The 7,343-nt window shown below is 40.3% G+C and overlaps 1 long non-coding RNA gene across 1 annotated transcript; it reads right to left on the reverse strand.

The window, feature by feature from the left end:
- Positions 1–4,517: 4,517 nt before the first annotated feature.
- On the reverse strand, positions 4,518–4,968 carry LOC308116999. Its single transcript, XR_013935811.1, has 3 exons — positions 4,873–4,968; positions 4,726–4,765; positions 4,518–4,644 (listed from the first exon to the last, which is right to left on the reverse strand). It is a non-coding gene; the product is annotated as an uncharacterized lncRNA (long non-coding RNA).
- Positions 4,969–7,343: the final 2,375 nt, after the last annotated feature.

Raw genomic sequence — 7,343 nt, forward strand, 5'->3', positions numbered from 1 at the left:
CATTCATCAATCCATCTTCTTCACTGTTGTATCCAATTTATTCAGTGTAATTAAAAAGATAGATGGATAACTTTATTGTCATTCTGACAATTTACATCAAAGATGCACTGTAGAATGAATTTTCAACGCAGGGTCAACGATAAAATACACAATTAAAAGTCCCTGAGATAAAATACTTAAAAATCCCTGAGATTAAGTGCCTAAAATGCAGACCGAGAATAAATAAGTGGAAATAAGTTAAAACAGAGAATAATAAGTTAAAAAAGAGAGTGGGGTATTTACAGTCCTCTGTTTGAAAGACGGATGGCGGTGGTATAGAAACTGTTTTGGAACCTGGCAAGTTTACATTTCAGGCTGCGGGACCTCCTGCTTGAGGGGGAGAAGAGATAACAGTCCACGGGCAGGGTGAGCAGAGTCCTTGGTGATCCTCAGTGTCCTTGCCAGGCAACGTTTTTCTGTACAGTCCCCTATTGGCAATGAGACCCCAATGATTTTCTCAGCAGCTGAAACCTTCTTCCATGATGTCTGCAAATATTGTAAGTTTACTTTTGATAAATAACTCACAATCTAAAAGGGTCATAAAATCAAAAAATCAATAAACAGAGAAAAGTTGAGGATGTTTACAGCACTGTGATCTGGAAATTAGGAAAAGGTGCAAATTCACCCATTGGGAAAAAAAAGGGTATGAATGGTAAATGACGCAAAAAAACAAGAACACAGGAATGGGCACATCTGTATGTCTGGCTGTGCCTTGTTTTATTTATTTTTCTCCAATATTGTTTGATTGATGAAGAGGAACATGTATGATTGAATGAAGTTATGCTTGTTATACTGCTTGTCTTAACATTTTGTAACATCAGTGTTTGAGGCTGAAATTTATTCTGACGCTCAACTGTTGAGCTACGTCATTGACTGTCATTTGAGTTTGTTCATACAATGATAACAAGAGCCACAAATAAAACACTATTGTATCAATACAGATTACATCCTGAAGAGTCCCGCCTCTCATCCAAACTATCTCAGGGTATTTAGACAAAACCATCTGTCATCTCTGAATCAACACAAAGCATGTTGGAACGAGATATTAAACTTCCATGTGGGAGTGGTTGTTTGCCCTTGGAGGAGCTCCAGCCTCAGAGGGTATTTGAGAACATTCAAACCCATGTATATTTTGCATTAATTTCCAGGAGGCACATGTGAAACGCAGAGATGAGTGGCGTAAACAGGATTTCAAAAACTCTGAAGCTACATGCAGTGGTGGAAGAATTCATGTTCTATACAGCAGTGTGAAACTAATCCATTTTATTAATTTGATTCACTGTTTCTCAGTTCAGGGGTCTGCTATCTTTATGACCCACTGAGAGGTTTCTTAACATGACACGATTCATGAAGTTGCATATCTATCCATCCATCCATCCATCCATCCATCCATCCATCCATCCATCCATCCATCCATCCATCTATGCACCCACACACACAAAACTATATAACTTATTTTCTATTTCTCTACACATGAGCATAAAGGTAATCCAGCATTGTTTGCAGGTCAACGGGATCCAATAAAGTTGAGGAGTCTATTTCTCTTTTCAAAGATAAATATGTTCACCAGTTTTTCTCTTCTCGGTAATAAAAAGAGAGGATAAAGAAGTCGGTTGATTTGATTAAACGTTGCTTTTCGCGCAAATGATTCAATGAAAGAGAGAAGACATAAACCGAGTTGCAGCTTTTTATTTGATCAGTTGATAAATAGTCTCTCTACAACACCAGATAGTTTGTAGGAGATGTGATGATTGTGACAAAGTTATGGAGATATAATGTTGTCATTTCACAGCAGTTGATGTGATGACAGACCAATTCATTAGATGAGGGTGAGGCTTCACCTCCTGCGTGCGGAGTGAGCAGCAGTCTTGGTGCAGTCTTTCTGACCACAGCCGCACTGCTCTACATGCATGTACATGTAGGGCAGTGGTTCTCAAACTTTTTTTTCATCCCCCACTTTGGACAAGGGGGAGTTTTCAAGCCCCACCTGCCCCCATCGCCCCAACAGAACGCTAATGCCAAGCTTAACATTTTCAAATTTATTCAACATCAAGTAACATCATGTGGTATACATTCAAACTCAATAACATAAAATAACATCAAGTTCAATAATAAATAAAATAACTGTGCCGCTGTGTTATAACTTGCATCACGTTCAATAATAAATAAAATAAAAGTGCCACTTTGCAATCTTTGCAAAAAAAAAGGAGGAGCTATGCATTTGGCAAGACAGGGCAAGTGAACATGAGTTTTACAGTACTCCAGCATTAGTGGCTGCAATGAGCCTGTTTTGCACTGCACAGCTTTTCAAATCGGGGTTGCAGGCTTGACACTGCCACTCTTAAGTCATGCTCAATATTCAGCTGAGACCTGTACTTCGTTTTGAGTGAAGCAACAGCTGAAAAACCTATCTCACACAGATAAGATGTGGCAAAGGGGAGAAGAATGCACACAGCTCTCTGCCCGATGAGTGGATACTCCCTCTCCACTCCAAACCAGAATTGAGAAAGAGTCTGAGTAGTGAACCTCAGCCTCAGGGTGGAGTCAGATGTCAGTTCAATAAACTGGTCCTCCTCAGCAGACATGAAATCAGCAGGTGCTGCAGATAAAATATAAATTAATAGGCTTACTTTATTTTTCATTGCATAATAAATACAAATAAATCTGTTTGACAACAATCCATTCCAGTTAGTAAGTAGCATACAACACAGATAAAATGCATAGTATAATATTCAATAAAATGTCAAAATACCAACCTGCTGCATTGAATGGATCCATAACCCAGTTGTACTGAGCACTGTTGATGGGGAAGTATTTGTGAAACATTTCTCTCAGGGAGGAGATGTGTTGCTTGATGCAGGGGATCACTGTGGTGGCACCAGAATCAGTGGTTTCAGCAACCTCACCCAGGTTCTCAAAGGCATCAATATTTTGTTGGTTGAGGCGCCTGCCCCATCCCTCGAGCTTTCGGGAGAACGCAGTGATTTTGTCTGCCAGTTGGGGTATGTGCTTATCCTTGCCTTGGAGCTGAAGATTTAACTCATTCAGCTTGCCAAACATATCGCTGAGGTAGGCCAGCTTCAACAGAAATTGTTCATCACTGAACTTGCTTGCAGCCTCATGCATGCGCTCCTCCTCCAAAAAGATCTGAATCTCTGCCCTGGGCTCAAAGACGCGCGTCAGCACTTTGCCCCTGGAGAGCCACCTTGCTTTGCTGTGAAACAGCACAGCTGTATGATCAGCTCCCATTTCCTCACACAGTGCAGAGAACAGTCGCACTTTCTGTGGTCGGGTTTTGATAAAATTTATCGCGCTCACTTGTAAAGCAAAAGGACTTTCTTTTAATTTGTCTACAAGTTGTTCCACAAGATCACTTGCAATGTCGCATATACGTCTCGCAACTGTGTCGTTTGACAGGGGGACAGCTTTTAATTTTGCTGCGCTTGTCTCGTCAAGCATGACCGACACCATGTCTATTGCAGCGGGGAGAATGAGCTGCTCAGCAATTGTGTGTGGTTTTTTGCATTGTGCAATTCTGTATACAACTCTATATGAAGCCATGAGAGCGTTACTGTTGACTGATGCAGCTTTTACCATGCGCTTCTCCTGTTGACGGTACTCTGACAGTCTTCTTTGAAAGAAATCAAGTGGCTTATTGACGTGATTGGGGTGTGTGGTCTCTAGGTGTCTCTTCAATTTGTTGGGTCTCATGCTGTCTGCTGCTAGCGGTTTTAGACACAGAACACACAGGGGTCTCTCCTCTGCCCCCACCACCGCTGCCGTGAATCCAAGAGCAAGATACCCTTCATCATATTTTCTTTTCGGTTGATTAGACCGCTCAGATTGTTGTTTCTCTGCAGGCGCTGGCTCTGTCTTGACGGCCTTTGAGGTGCGTGTCACAAATTTATCCATATTGTATAATTGTGGTCCACACACTAGCCTGCTACCCATCCTTGCGAAAGTTTGTTCCGCTTAGCCCCGCCCCCATTAGTTACTGTTGCTGTGACTGTCAAACTTTCGCTCCTACCTAGAAATTAAGAGCCTACAGGAAAAATAAGTAATTTACATTTATTTATATAGCGGTTTTCACAGACAGAATCACAAAGTGATTTACAGTGTGTAGAGAAAATGAAAGCATAGTAAAAAAAAAAAATCTAAGAATATTATAAAAAAAAAGGGAAAGTTCTTCGCGCCCCACCTGTCATGTCTCCATTCCCCACCAGTGGGGCGCGCCCCACACTTTGACAAACGCTGATGTAGGGGATCGTCTCTCCCTTCAGGCAGAGCAGGTCAATGGTGCGACTGCTAAACCGTGTCTCCTTACAGCAGGAGCAAGAATTCTGAAGAGCTGCTGCTGATTGAGAGTACCTGAAGAAAACCACAGACAGCATTAGTTGTTGAAGGCACAATCTGGACAAACTTCATATTAATGGTTAAATTTATCAACATTTCCTGTGTCTCTGTGTCTCAATGGTTCTTACATGGTGTAAGTGTTGCAGGACCCTTCACAATATGGCATATCAACCTCTTCCCTGGACTGACAGTTCTGGTGCATAACAATGGTTTTCCCAGACATTAACTTGCAGCCCTTCTCCTTTTCCACACCTGTTGAAGAAAAGATACCCAGTTAGCTCCATTCTATTGGAATGATTAGAAAAAAATGTTAAATGAAAAAGTTACACTCACAAACTTTGCAGCAGCCATTGGCTGAAGTCTGAATTGTGTTCTAAAGAAGAAAAAAACATCATCAGCAAGTGTGTAAACTTCCAGAAACATCCATCCATCATCTATACCATTTATATTTAATTCAGTTTGTCAAAAGTTGGTACTTACAGGCTCACATTTGTTCTCATCAAATGGTGGGCAGACAATGTTTGAATTGACAGTTAATAATGTTCCAGTACTCTTAATACAGGTGTAATATTCACACCTATTTCCAGGTGGTGACCAAGTTTCTCCTTGCTGCAAGAGTACACAAAGACAAAAAGGTAATGCATGGCTTTGGGATGAAAGGAAAATGATTATTTGGAAATACAGACAACACAGAGGATCCATTTTACCCTCAGGAGCTGGGCGGTGCCATTAACACTTGTGACACAATGTGTCTGTACACACTTCCCACAGCATTCGTCTGAGTCATTTTCTTCATATATAAAACCCTAGAGGAGATGGAAGGTGTTAAGGTCCCATGTTTGCCCTTACAATAAACACAGTTTGAGTTTGATTTCTGTGATTGTTCTTACCGGGTCACACTCTTGATTACACTCTTGAAACTGGCAACGTATTTTGAATAGACCACTTTTGGGGTCAACCTCATTGGTGCAGGTACATTCCTGGCATTCAGGTGCAGGAACAGAAGTACCAGGCTGGCAAAATAAGAAAGAATATGCTCATTATTGTGTTTTTATCCCATAAAGAACCAGACGTGAGCTACAGTGATTTCACGGAGGAGGTGACTGGCTCGGGCTGATCCGATTGATCTCAATGTTTGTTTACAGGCCACTAGTTGCAAGGAAATAAATCTGAGAGCTGAAAGCTAACAATAAGTGTAATAATACATTTATTTACTGCATTTCTAGTCAATGATATTTTAGATTGGTCTTCATTGCAAAACAAACTAAAATAAAAATCACACTATGTGAAGAGAATTAGGTTGATCATCAATAACAAGATGAAAAAATAATTCACTTAATGAATATTATTAAATTGTACTAGTTTCTACTCTGTCATCTGAGTATTAAAGAGAGAATGTGGCAGATGTTAACTATAGTTTCCTCTGTGTGCCCCCCTGTGTTGAACTACTGCGATAGCAACTCATTAATTGTACTAGATACATTTTTATTTTACCTGGTATTCGGAGTCTTTGTGGATGTAAAGATAGATGTTTTACCACAAATGAAGGCAGTACAGCAGGGATCTGATGGACTTGTTTGGTTGACGAGGACAAACCCTGGCGCAGTGCAGTTTTGGGTTGGTATTGATGGGCACAATTTGTGTTGTCTTATGCCTTTTAGATACATTACACTGTTAATCTCAAATGATTTACTCTTCTTTAAATATTTACTATTAACACAATATGGTCATCATCTTAGGAAATCCTTAAATTGCACAATGAACCATAAAATTAAAACACTCTATTTTGGTGTAAACTTACTTGTCTTCACAAGTTGGCTGTTCTGCTGGACCACATGGTTTGTAGATTTTGTCTGATGGACAGTCACTTGCTGCAATTGTGAAAAAAAAAAAAAAGTTTATTAACAAGTTGCACCTTATTAATTGATGTGCACTAAATAGTCTGTTCAGCATGTGTCAACACCACAACAGTTAAAGAAGCACTTTGTCTCACTTGACTGTGATTATCCAAACCAGACCTGGGAATCATATGGCCTGAAAGCAATATATGGCCCTTCAGATGTCACTGACCAGCCTATGAGTCAATTGAATTAGTTTACATGATACATATATAAAGATAATGTAAATACATTTTTAAAGGTAGCTATTAGACCTAATATTTGTTTCCCCAAAACTATAGGCTAATTGCAACACACAGAAAATAATGCAAAATATAGAAATGTTACCAAGATGAAGACATTAAGCACTTACTACTATTGTTATAGTCGAGATGTTAAGAAATATGTTGCTAATATGCAGATATAGGTTCTATGCAAAGCTTGTCTCTCCACTGTATTCTGTTACTTACAACAAAGTGTGGTGTGGTTCCTCCAGTAAAGGCAAACGCCAGCCTGAGCACAGACAGCGGCGTACGTCTGTAAACTTGTGCACATTACTGCAGGATTGGAATTATGACAGCTATCAAAAATGCAGCCTTTGTAGAATTTGTCTGGTGACATGAAGGGATGGCATGCTGTGAAAGGACTGTGGAAGAAAGGGTCAACAAACAAAACCAGTAAGTAAGTGTAACTGCTTTATCCTCAATGTGGTTACATTATGAGGATGGAAGTGAACTTCTGCAGTGGAATAGACCATGTGTACCTCTTGTAAAGAAGGTCACATATGGAGTCTGGCCTGCACGGGGCCAAAGTTGGTGTCTGTGTTGGCATACTGGTGGGTGGAGGAGGTGGTTTGGGGCAGTTGGGCTGGTGGATGTCATTAGCCTGCCAATAGTCAGCCATGACTGCACAACTTTCCACCAGCTGGCCTCCAGGTAACATGCAGTCATCCGCCTGATTATTGTTGCATGTTCCTGAAACCAGACATATACAAATTACTATCCGACTCCATACAATTTGTAAAAATGTTAAAATTGTAAAAGATTCTCACCACAGTGGCCTTGTGTGTTTTTG

Source organism: Lipophrys pholis (genome assembly GCF_963383615.2).
Source record: "Lipophrys pholis genome assembly, chromosome: 11".
NCBI classification, from domain to species: domain Eukaryota; kingdom Metazoa; phylum Chordata; class Actinopteri; order Blenniiformes; family Blenniidae; genus Lipophrys; species Lipophrys pholis.